At 37.9% G+C, this 10,885-nt stretch overlaps 1 pseudogene; it reads left to right on the forward strand.

Annotated features, from left to right (window-relative positions):
- Positions 1-6,507: 6,507 nt before the first annotated feature.
- LOC114026378 lies at positions 6,508-6,837 on the forward strand (annotated as a pseudogene).
- The last annotated feature ends 4,048 nt before the right edge of the window (positions 6,838-10,885 follow it).

The raw sequence follows: 10,885 nt of genomic DNA on the forward strand, positions 1-10,885 counted from the left end.
TGTTTTGGCAGGTATACTCCCAGGTATTTTATACTGTCTAGAGTCATTTTAAATGGGGTATTTTTTTACTCTCTCTTCTTGCAGAGTTTTGTTTGTGATACATAGGAATGCTGATGATTTATATGGATTTACTTTATATCCTGCTACTCTGCTAAAATTATTGTTTTAACTAACTTTTTAGATGATTCTTTGGAATTTTCCAAGTATATCATTATATTGTCTGCAAAAACAGATAGTTTTATCATCTCATTCCCTATTCTGATTCCTTCAATTTCTTTTTCTTCTCTTATTGCTAGAATTTCCAATACAATATTGAATAATATTAGTAACAATGGTCATCCTTGTTTCACATCTGATCTTACTCTAATTCATCTCCATTACAAAAAAATGCTTGCTGATGGTTTCAAGTAAATGCTTTTTATCACTTTAAGGAAATATCCATTTATACCAATACTTTCAATTATTTTTAATAGAAAAGTGTTGGACTTTATCAAAATCTTTCTCTGTATCTATTTATATAATCATTTTTAAAACTTTTATTATTGACCTAATCAATTATATTAATAGTTTTCCTTATGTTAAATAATCCCTGCATTCCTGGTATAGATCCCACTTGATCATAATGTATAATCTTTGTAATATATTGTTGTAATTTTTTAGCTAGTATTTTATTTAGGATTTTTGCATCCATATGCATTAATGAAATTGATCTATAATTTTCTTTTTCTGTTTTTACTCTTCCTGGTTTAGGTATCAGTATTCTTTATTTGTACATGGTTGTTTACACATTGCCTTTGCCATTAAACTGTGAGCTCCTTGAAAAAAGGGACTGTTTTTGTTTTTTATTTTTCTTTCTTTGTATGTTGTCCCTAGTACAGTAGCTGGAACATTGTGGGTGCTTCCTAAATGCTAGTTGACTAAGTTAATTAGTTCTTTTAGAATGCGAGAACAGAAAAATGTCCTCATTTGGGAGTTTGTTTTGTTTTGTTTTTACCGAAACTTTCCCACTAAAAAATTGCCAAAGGAGAAAAACTTTGCAAAGATACCATGTGAACAAATTTATGTATTTTGTTGCTATGGAACTATTTTAGGTTAAATTATAAAGTATTTGTATTGAATGGCTTCAATACTACTTTTAAATAAAATATTCTAGTATTTCAATAATTATTTTGTTCTCACTGTGCTTGACTTCTCACATTGATGAGACCTCTGCTGGAATTCCACTATCCAGAAAAATTACAGACATAGATAAGCCTACCATAACATGGCGACTATTCTATGGCCTTGTATTGCTGAGCAGACTGAAAATCCAAGGTTGTTTTGAATTATAAAAATGAAACATTCTAAGAGGACTAATTTGAGCTTTACCACTGACCCCTAAGACATATTAGGCCTTTGGAAATAAGAAAGATTGACAAAAGACAGCAAGCCCTCATCAAAGATGAGACTTCTTCAGTAAATAAGTTGTGGGTAAACCATTTTGCTGCTATGATCTAAACCCATATATTATGCTTCATGGTCCTGAGTCATGAGTTGATATACCACCTGAGAATTCCACACACTGAATAAGGAAAAGTTTTTAACAGTAAAGCAGCGAGAAATCTGGAAGCTATGTTCTTACTTTTCAATCCTTAACTCTGTTATTTATGATTCAATATTCCTCATTCAACTTAGTTCCAGATATGTAAGTGTTTCGAATGAGATGACTTTGATTTCTGTTTAGTGGTTGCTATCTTGTGACAAAATCACCCATTGAGAAAGTGTTTTTTTTTTACTATGTGTTGGAGAAAGTACAACAGAGATTTTGTTTCTATATCATTAAACATTTCTATATCATTAAACAAACTGACACCTTACAGTATGTCTTGATGCATATATACGTATGTATGTGTGTGTGTGTGTGTGTGTGTGTGTATGTCATTTGTTGTGGAAAAATACTACAAAAATTTCCCATCAATGTAGGGATAAAGTAAGTATATTCATTCTCTCCACTATTATTCAACATTGTTCTAGAAATACTAGGGATATACATTTTTAAAAGAAAAAGAAATTAAAGACAAACATTGAGGAAGAGAAAACAAATATATCCTTATTAGTAAAGAATGCACTATTTTACTTAGAAAATCCAAAGGTTTTAACAATTAATTAATCATTCTATGAATAATAGTTGTAAAATGCCTACTATCTAATAGGCACTATGCCAGGCACTGAGAATACAGAGGAAAAAATAATTAAAAAGACTGCGCTCTCAAAGAGCTTATATTATATCATATATGTATATCTGTATCTATATGTGTGTATGTGTATGTATATATATTACTATATAGAATGGATGGATTAGAAGTGCTTTGGGGAAACTAGAACATGTAACTGCTTTTGATTGGCTAACCTCATGATTAATTGGAAGAAAGTCTCACTTAATTTGAGAGTGAGGGAGCTATTATTGAGCTTCAAGAGAGCACTTTCAGTACAATGGTGGGAGACAGGAATCTGCTAGGGGTTAAGGACTGAGTGGGTAGAAAGGAAGTAAGGGTAGTCAAAGCAGACCACATTTACTGAAAGTGATGATAGACCTTCAGTGTTACAAATCTTTTGGAGCCTGCAAGAGTATTTCTGATGGGTACACTGTTGACACTCAATAAATTCTTATTGAATTGAATTAAATAGAGAAATTCAGAACCCCTTGAGTCCAATAATCTCAAGAGTTTTCAATTTTTTTCAGGTTACTTCAAAAGTGATATAAGAAAGGAAAGCTACTATAGGTAGGGCTAGAACTTCCTTGGATAATAAATTCATGAGCTGTGTTTCCCATAATATGGGGAGAAGTTGAAAGTGAGGAAGTTCTGGTAGGACAATTAGTCCATGAGTATTCTTCTTCCTACTTTTGCCTCAATTGTTTCAGGACAACTGCTATAAAGCATTTGTCTTTATAATGGGACCCCCAAGAACTGTCCGTTTCATGTACAGCAGCAATGAAAAGGCTTTGGATTAATCATTGATTACTTGGGATACTACTCAATTTGGACACCAGAGAGGAGGTTCTTGGATGTATGTGGCATTGCCCACATACTTCTCCTCTAGTGAGGAGAAGCTCATGGAGTTCATGGCCTGTGATGGACACGTCAGTGAATCCAACCTAATGACCTGACTATATTCATCAGTGCTGTCCTAGGAAATCAGTGTAGCCAGAAACAAACTCTGTAGTCCATGGTATGTTAATGGTTGGTCCCTTCAGAAATGTATCTGAATGGCTAAACTTTGAACATATTGATCATCATACAATAATGCTAGTAAGTGTCTGAGACTAGATTTGAACTCAGGAAGATGAGTCTTTCTAACTCCAGGCCTAGTGCTCCATTCACTGCACCACCTATCATTTACTACACAGGAAATAAATAGCAGAAATATATAATTCAGAGCCAGGGTTTTGTCTCCAAAAGGTACTATCTACTACATGATGCAATCTCTTGGGACTTTTAAACTGAGGTCAAGAAGCCTAAAGGTAGGAAAGTGTGGGGGTGGGGAGGAGAGTGAGGGGAGTGAGTGTATTGAACACAAGAGTCCATTTTTCTTGGATTTGTTTCCAGGAAAAAGGCAGAATCTGTTGGCAGAACCAAGGAACTCATCAACTCAGAATTCAAGAACTATAGAAAGGGTAATATTGGTGCAGGACTGAGGATTAAGCCTAAGCCCCAAGAAGCCAGGGGTGGTGGGTGGTGGGTGGTGGTGGTGAAGAATGGAAACAACTCTACTAGCTCAGTAATGAATAAATCTGAAAGAATTTGGGGATTGGTTTTGCAGGAAAAGCCAAAAAAGTAGATCTAGGAATGTGGACTAGAGATTACCACAAAACTGATTTATGTAGCTCACTTTAATGCATAGATACGTTCATATAGCTACAATTTACAAAACACTTTCTATACCATCCTATGTAATATATTATGCTATTCTTATTATCTCCATTCTACAGATGGAGAAACTAAGGAAGAGAAAGTTAAGATGACTCCACCTTTACATAATCACATGATTAGTGAGTAGCAGTAGCAGGACCCAATCCCAGGCTTCCTCGCTCTGAGTCCAGAAGGCTTGCTACTATACCTGCTAATTGTGAGTGTCTTCCAAGACTCTATTCCGAACCCTCATCTCTTATCCCTCTATTAAATTTGAGCTCATCCAGCTTTTTTAAAGAATTTATTTATTTTATTTTTTAATATATGAAATAAAACAAGCATAGTATAACAATAAAAAAGATTACACATAAAACTGCAAATCTACAATGTACAATTTCCTATTCTTTTAAATATATAATTATTGTATAAATTTTTTTTTAATTTTTTTTCCTTTTTTTCTTCCCTCCCCTTGCCCTAGAGATGGCTACGCTTAGACACAAATATGCATATATACGCAAGATAATTCTATGCATACTTTTATTTATCAATTTTTTTCCTCTGTATATGAATAGTATCTCCCTTCATATATCCTTTGTAGTTAATTTGGGTATGATATTCGCTTGCTACCCAACCCTCACCTGTGTCTCCAAGAAGCTGTAGCGTGCACAGCAACCATAGCCCAATAAAACTGTCTCTGCAGATGTGCTGAACCAGATTGCGGATAATCAACAAACCTCAAACCCATCAATGAGTTAAGAAGAAGTCTACCCCAAGCACATGAAGACTTCCCCCCTGGGCAGAATGGATAAGAACAATTTTTCCAATGGTCATGAAGGTGGCTGAAGCAGTTGCTGTGGAGCACTTAAAGCTTTATCAGGCATAGAAGATGCCAAGGTCATCACTGCACCCCAGGCCATCTCTAGTCATCCTGACTTTTCTTTTGCCACTGGACTTCGATGACTCTGGAAGAGAGTGAGACTGATGACTTTCTGTAACTCAGCCTCATTTAAATCTAATTTATGCGCCAGTCAAGACATCACCCTGTAATGTCATTGGTCCTCTTCAAAAAAGCACAAACAATAACAACAATGCCCTAACGTCTCTCCATATTGTAAGAAAGTAGCTGTTGTGTTCACATGTTCAAAAGGTATCCTATGGATCCATACTTCTAAAACTTTTGCTTACAAGCCTCCTCTGGTGATTTTATTGTTACTAGTTGTCCGATACACACAATTAGCCCGATGCAAAGACATTTACTAAGATGATATAGTAATAAGAGTAGCTATAAAACATTTGCACCATAAATCTGGGGCATAGTCTCCCACAGGTATATCATCACCTATGGGAAAAGTGGGCACAAATTGATAGCATAATAATAGAGAGGCACACATGTAAGAGAATGCATGTGGTCAAGGCAAATCAGGCCTCCAGTATTATAGAAATTTGATGTCCTTTCTTTTGTTTCTCGTGGAGTCATCATACTCCTTCTCTTACAAATAGTGTCTCTGCTGGTTGGGTTGCTCAGCTGAACTCCTTAGGTCTATCCACAGTTCTGGTATTGACTGCCAGGACTAGTTCTTTCTTGAATTCATAGTTAGGTCTCTTTTCTACTGCCAAAGTTCTCTTTTCTTAAATCTACTTCCTGTCTGGGAATGTTATTTCTCTGTTTCTCTATCTGCCTAGAGAGTGTATATCTCCAATCCTGGCCTCAAACTGCTGAACTCTCTGAACTTCACCCTATTGTCTATGATGTTTTCTATTGGACAAGTAGCTCTACTACAAGATGTCATTATCAGTGGAAGGAGGCAACCCCAGCTGTCCCTAACAGAAATGCTAGGGCTATATTCCAAACAGCTGATCCCTTCTTGAGCTGGTTTGGACTCTCAAATTGTTTTAAGTTCTCCAGGACCTGCCAGGCTTACCTTTTTTTCTTTTTCAGGCTTACCTTTTTTAAATACATATCCGGAGACATGTCTAGTCTTTTCCCAATCAATACCTAACTGCCCTTCCAATTCAATTGAAAACTTGAGTGTTGTTGTTGTTGTTTGTCCTCAATTTTTTAAGAGGACCAATGACATCACAAGGTGATATCTTGACTCACATGTGAATGGATTTAAGTGAGGCAGAGTTGTGCGAAGTTGTCATCCTCACTCTTTTCCGGTCCTTGCAGTCCAATGGCAAGACAAAAGTCAAGATGACTAGTGATGGCCCAAGATGCAGTGGATGACCTTGGCAATTTCAATGTCTGACCAAGCTCAAAGTATTCCATGGTGCCTGCTTCAGCCTCCTTCACAGTCATTGGAACAAATTGTTCTGAACCACACATTCTACCTGAGGAAGTCTTCACGTGCTTGAGGTAGACATCTACCTAATTCACCAATGGGTTTGAGGCCAATCAGTTACCCTTTACCTGGATTAGCCCAGTGTTTTGTTTTGGGGTGTATAGAGTGTTTCAAGGAGGACTAGCACTGGGGGTGGAGGCAAGATGGTGGAGTAAAAGCAGTGACTTGCTTGAGCTCTCCCCCAAATCCCTCCAAATACCTGTTAAAAAAATGACTCTAAACAAATTCTAGAGCAGCAGAAGACACAAAAAGACAGAGTGGTAGCAGAGTCTATCATGGCTGGGCGAGGGAAGCTGATCGCGGTGATCAGAGACAGGAACACTTTTACCAGTTTCCTGCTGAGTGGCATAGGGGAGCTCAACAAGCACTGCCACCCAAACTTCCTGGTGGTGGAGAAGGACACAACCATCAATGAAATCAAGGACACCTTCTGGCACTTTCTAAATCGGGATGACATTGGTATCATCCTTATCAACCAGTATATTGCTGAAATGGTATGGCATGCATTGGATACCCACATACGCTCAATACCTGCTGTTTTGGAGATTCCTTCCAAGGAACGTCCCTATGATGCAGCCAAGGACTCCACCCTATTTCACGCCTGAGGCATGTTCACTGCTGAAGATCTTTGCTAAGGGACACCCCATATCACCCTTCCCAAAACATGTCACATTACACTACTAAAATGAAAGTGGGAAGAGCTCATGGTACTTGCTATTTATTGGGCCCTGGAGTAAAACTAAGACAGAATGAAGACTGGAAAACATAAAGCTCAGCTCCTCAAATGTGTCCCTCTTCTTCCATTTCCTCTTTCTTCTCCCAGTTGATTTAGTGCCGTCTTAATTTGTGTGTCTTAATGCCAATGCTAAATTAAAGTTCATTTCTCAAAAAAAAAAAAAAGAGTGAAACAAATTTCCAGTCCAAGACAACCTGAATAGTTGATAGGAAAGGTCTGTTGCGCTGGGCTGGGAGAGGAGCATAGGTCAGCATGGGCTGCACAGGCAAAGGCACAGAGAACCTAGAGCAGGACTCAAGTGACTGAATCACAGATGGCTGTGGTGCTTATCAGATTTCTCAACTCACAAATGCCAAAGACAACTTAGAAGGCCAGTGGGAAAGATCTGTCAGAGCCGGGTGAGAGAAGAGTGCGGTCCAGTCCTGGCCCTAGCGCAGTCCCAGCCACAGTAACAGTTGCTGCTTCCAGAGCTCTTGGCCCACTGATGGTGGGATGATTGAGCAGCTGATCAGAGGGAGATTGAAGGGATCTCTTTGCTGGTGCTGAGGCAGGATTCTCTTGTTTTGCTTGTGGATCTGGGTCATAGTCCTGGGTGGTGGTCCTGGGGTGAGGAAGAGAACTGGCAAGGTGGAGCTTGTAGCAGCAGTGGAGAGGGAATCCTCCTTACAGTTCCAAGGCAAAGACAACTTAGAAGCCCAGTGGGAAAGATCTGACAGAGCTGGGTGAGAGAAGAGTGTGGTCCAGTCCTGGCCCTAGCTGCCCTTCACATGAACTGTCACTCATAGACTCATAGAGCACAAGCCAGGAAAGGAGTAAACACCCCTCCTTTGATCATAACACCTGGGAAGAACTGAAAATTTACAGGTCCCTAGAAGTATCTCTGAAAAAAGCTGCAAAAACTCCTGAAGCTTGGGATAGTACACCCTCCACACTGGAAGCAGAACTCTACCTTAACAAAGAGTTAAAAAGTTAAGTAATTGACTGGGAATATGAGCAAACAGAGGAAAAAACTCAGACTATAGAATCTTACTTTCATGACAAAGAAGATCAAAACATACAACCAGAAGAAGACAACAAAGTCAAAACTCCTACATCCAAAGCCTCCAAGAAAAATATGAATTGGTCTCAGGTCATGGAAGAACTCAAAAAGGATTTTGAAAAGCAAGGAAGAGAAGTAGAGTAAAAACTGGGAAGAAAAATGAGAGTGATTCAAGAACATTGTGAAAAATGAGTCCACAGCTTGCTAAACTAGGCCCAAAAAAATACTGAAGAAAATGACGCCTTAAAAAATAGTCTGGGGCTGCTAAGTGGCACAATGGATAGAGCACTGGCCCTGAAGTCAGGAGGACCTGAGTTCAGATCCAGCCTCAGAACAAACACTTCTAGCTGTGTGACCCTGGGCAAGTCACTTAACCCCAAATTGCCTAAAAAAAAAACCAGCCTAACCCAAATGACAAAAGAGGTCCAAAAAGCCAATGAGGAGAAGAATGCCTCAAAAAGCAGTATTGGCCAAATGGAAAAGGAGGTCCAAAAGCTCACTGAAGAAAATAATTCCTTAAAAATTAGAATGGAACAAATGGAAGCTAATGACTCTATGAGAAATCAAGAAATTATAAAACAAAACCAAAAGAGTGAAAAAATAGAAGATAATGTAAAGTATCTAATAGGAAAAACAATTGACCTGGAAAATAGATGCACGAGAGATAATTTTAAAATTATTGGACTACCTGAAAGCCACGATCAAAAAAAGAGCCTAGACATCATCTCTCAAAAAATTATCAAGGAAAACTGCCCTGATATTCTAGAACTAGAGGGCAAAATAGACATTGAAAGAATCCACTGATCACCTCCTAAAAGAGATCCCAAAAGGAAAATTCCTAGGAATATTATAGGCAAATTCCAGAATTCCCAGGTCAAGGAGAAGATATTGCAAGCAGCTAGAAAGAAACAATTCAAGTATTGTGGAAACACAATCAGGATAACACAAGATTTAGCAACTTCTACATTAGGGGATCAGAGGGCTTAGAATATGATATTCTGGAGGTCAAAGGAGCTAGGATTAAAACCAAAAATCACCTACACAGCAAAACTGAGTATAATCCTTCAGAGGAAAAAATGGATATTTAATGAAATGGAGGACTTTCAAGCATTCTTGATGAAAAGACTAGAGCTGAAAAGAAAGTTTGACTTCCAAATACAAGACTCGAGAGAAACATGAAAAGGTAAACAGGAAAGACAAATTATAAGAGACTTATTAAGGTTGAACTGTTTACATTCCTGCATGGAAAGACACCTTTGTCAGTATTAGGGTAGTTGAAAGGAAAACATTATATATATATATATATGTCTATATATAGAGAGAGATATAGATATAGATATAGATAGATACAGATAGAAGGCATAAGATGAGTTGAAGATGAAGGGGTCATATCTGGAGAATAAAATTAAGGGGTGAAAGAGGATTATACTGGGAGAAGGAGAAAGGGAGAGGTAGAACGGGGTAAAATTTGAAACTCAAAACCTTGTGGAAGTGAATGTTGAAAACTAAAAATAAATTAATTAAAAAAAAAAAGACTAACACTTCTTGGGTGAGGGCTTGCCGAGCTCTTTTCAGGGCTATTCATCTAACTTTGGTATCCACCCCGAACTCAGCTCTCACCTGTGATTCCAAAAAGCTATAGCATGTGCAGCATAAACCTTCTCAGAAAACTTCAGACTTCATAAAGGCTTGTTGGGGCTTACTCATATTCTTACACTTTGTTTGCATATTAATAGCTGTTATCTGCTTCTTTCTTTGACAAAGTTAACCGGCTGGCAGGGGGTGGGGTGAGGACATTTGCTTTTCTTAGGAAACCAATAAAAGGCTTTTTTTTTTTTTGGCAAAGTCCATGTTCTTAATTCTGGATAGCTCTCTTGTTCCTTGGGTGAGGTTCAAACTTTACAATTTCAAGTGCTTTTCCAGGTACTATGAACTCAGCAGAGTCTATGTGACAGTTTTTTTAGAAATCCAAAAATTATCTTTCTTCTATGAATGCCCAGGCCTATTATAACCAGTGGACCTGAGGATTACATTCACCCTCAAACTCATAGTTACACAATTTAACAAACAGACATCATGTTACAAAATTCTCATAGATTCCTGCTTGTCTTGGTGGTTGTAAAAGTTCTAAAAACATTCTAAAAACAATCAAGAAAAGGAAAAGAAACAAGAAAATCAAACTCCCTTTCTCTGAAGCAAAGTCTGGTCCCATTAGGGCTCCCAACAGGGATAGGGGAACTGGGACATTCTGGAAATCATCCCCTCACCTTCCGATAAGAAGCCAAATTGTATAGGGTGAAAATTCCTCCAGAGACCTGCAATACATAGAGCATTCTAAATGAAAGCCTGGACAAAAATTTCCAAAGGATCCCTACAATATACAGGCCATCAAAAATGTTCCCAATGAACCCCTACAAAACATAGAAGGTTCTAAAGGGAGTTTTAAATTCATGCCTCACTAGAGACCAGGCCAATTTCAAAGAAATTAAATTCAGAAAAAGCTCAAAGATATGTAGGGCTCCCTGAAAGGGATTAAGCCAAAGTTGTCATTTTTAGACATAGTCTTACTCTTTTTATTTACATCAATTAAAACCTTTTAAATAATTATATGAACCAATAAAAAGTTGATTGGTCAGAGATTCTAGGCTTTCAGGAAAAGCTTATTCCATGTACCTACTGTCCACAACAATCTTAGAGTCTCTCTGAACTAGAAGCAGCTAGGTGACTCAATGAATTGAACATTGGGCCTGGAGTCAAGAAAACCTGAGTTCAAATGTGGCCTCAAACATTGACTGGCTGTGTGACCCTGAGCAAGTCACTTAACCTCTTTCTATCTCAGTTTTTTTCAACTGTAGAAAGGAAATAATAACAGCACCTA

The sequence above is a fragment of the Vombatus ursinus genome, unplaced genomic scaffold (assembly GCF_900497805.2).
Source record: "Vombatus ursinus unplaced genomic scaffold, bare-nosed wombat genome assembly UNPS02014838.1, whole genome shotgun sequence".
Classification (NCBI taxonomy): domain Eukaryota; kingdom Metazoa; phylum Chordata; class Mammalia; order Diprotodontia; family Vombatidae; genus Vombatus; species Vombatus ursinus.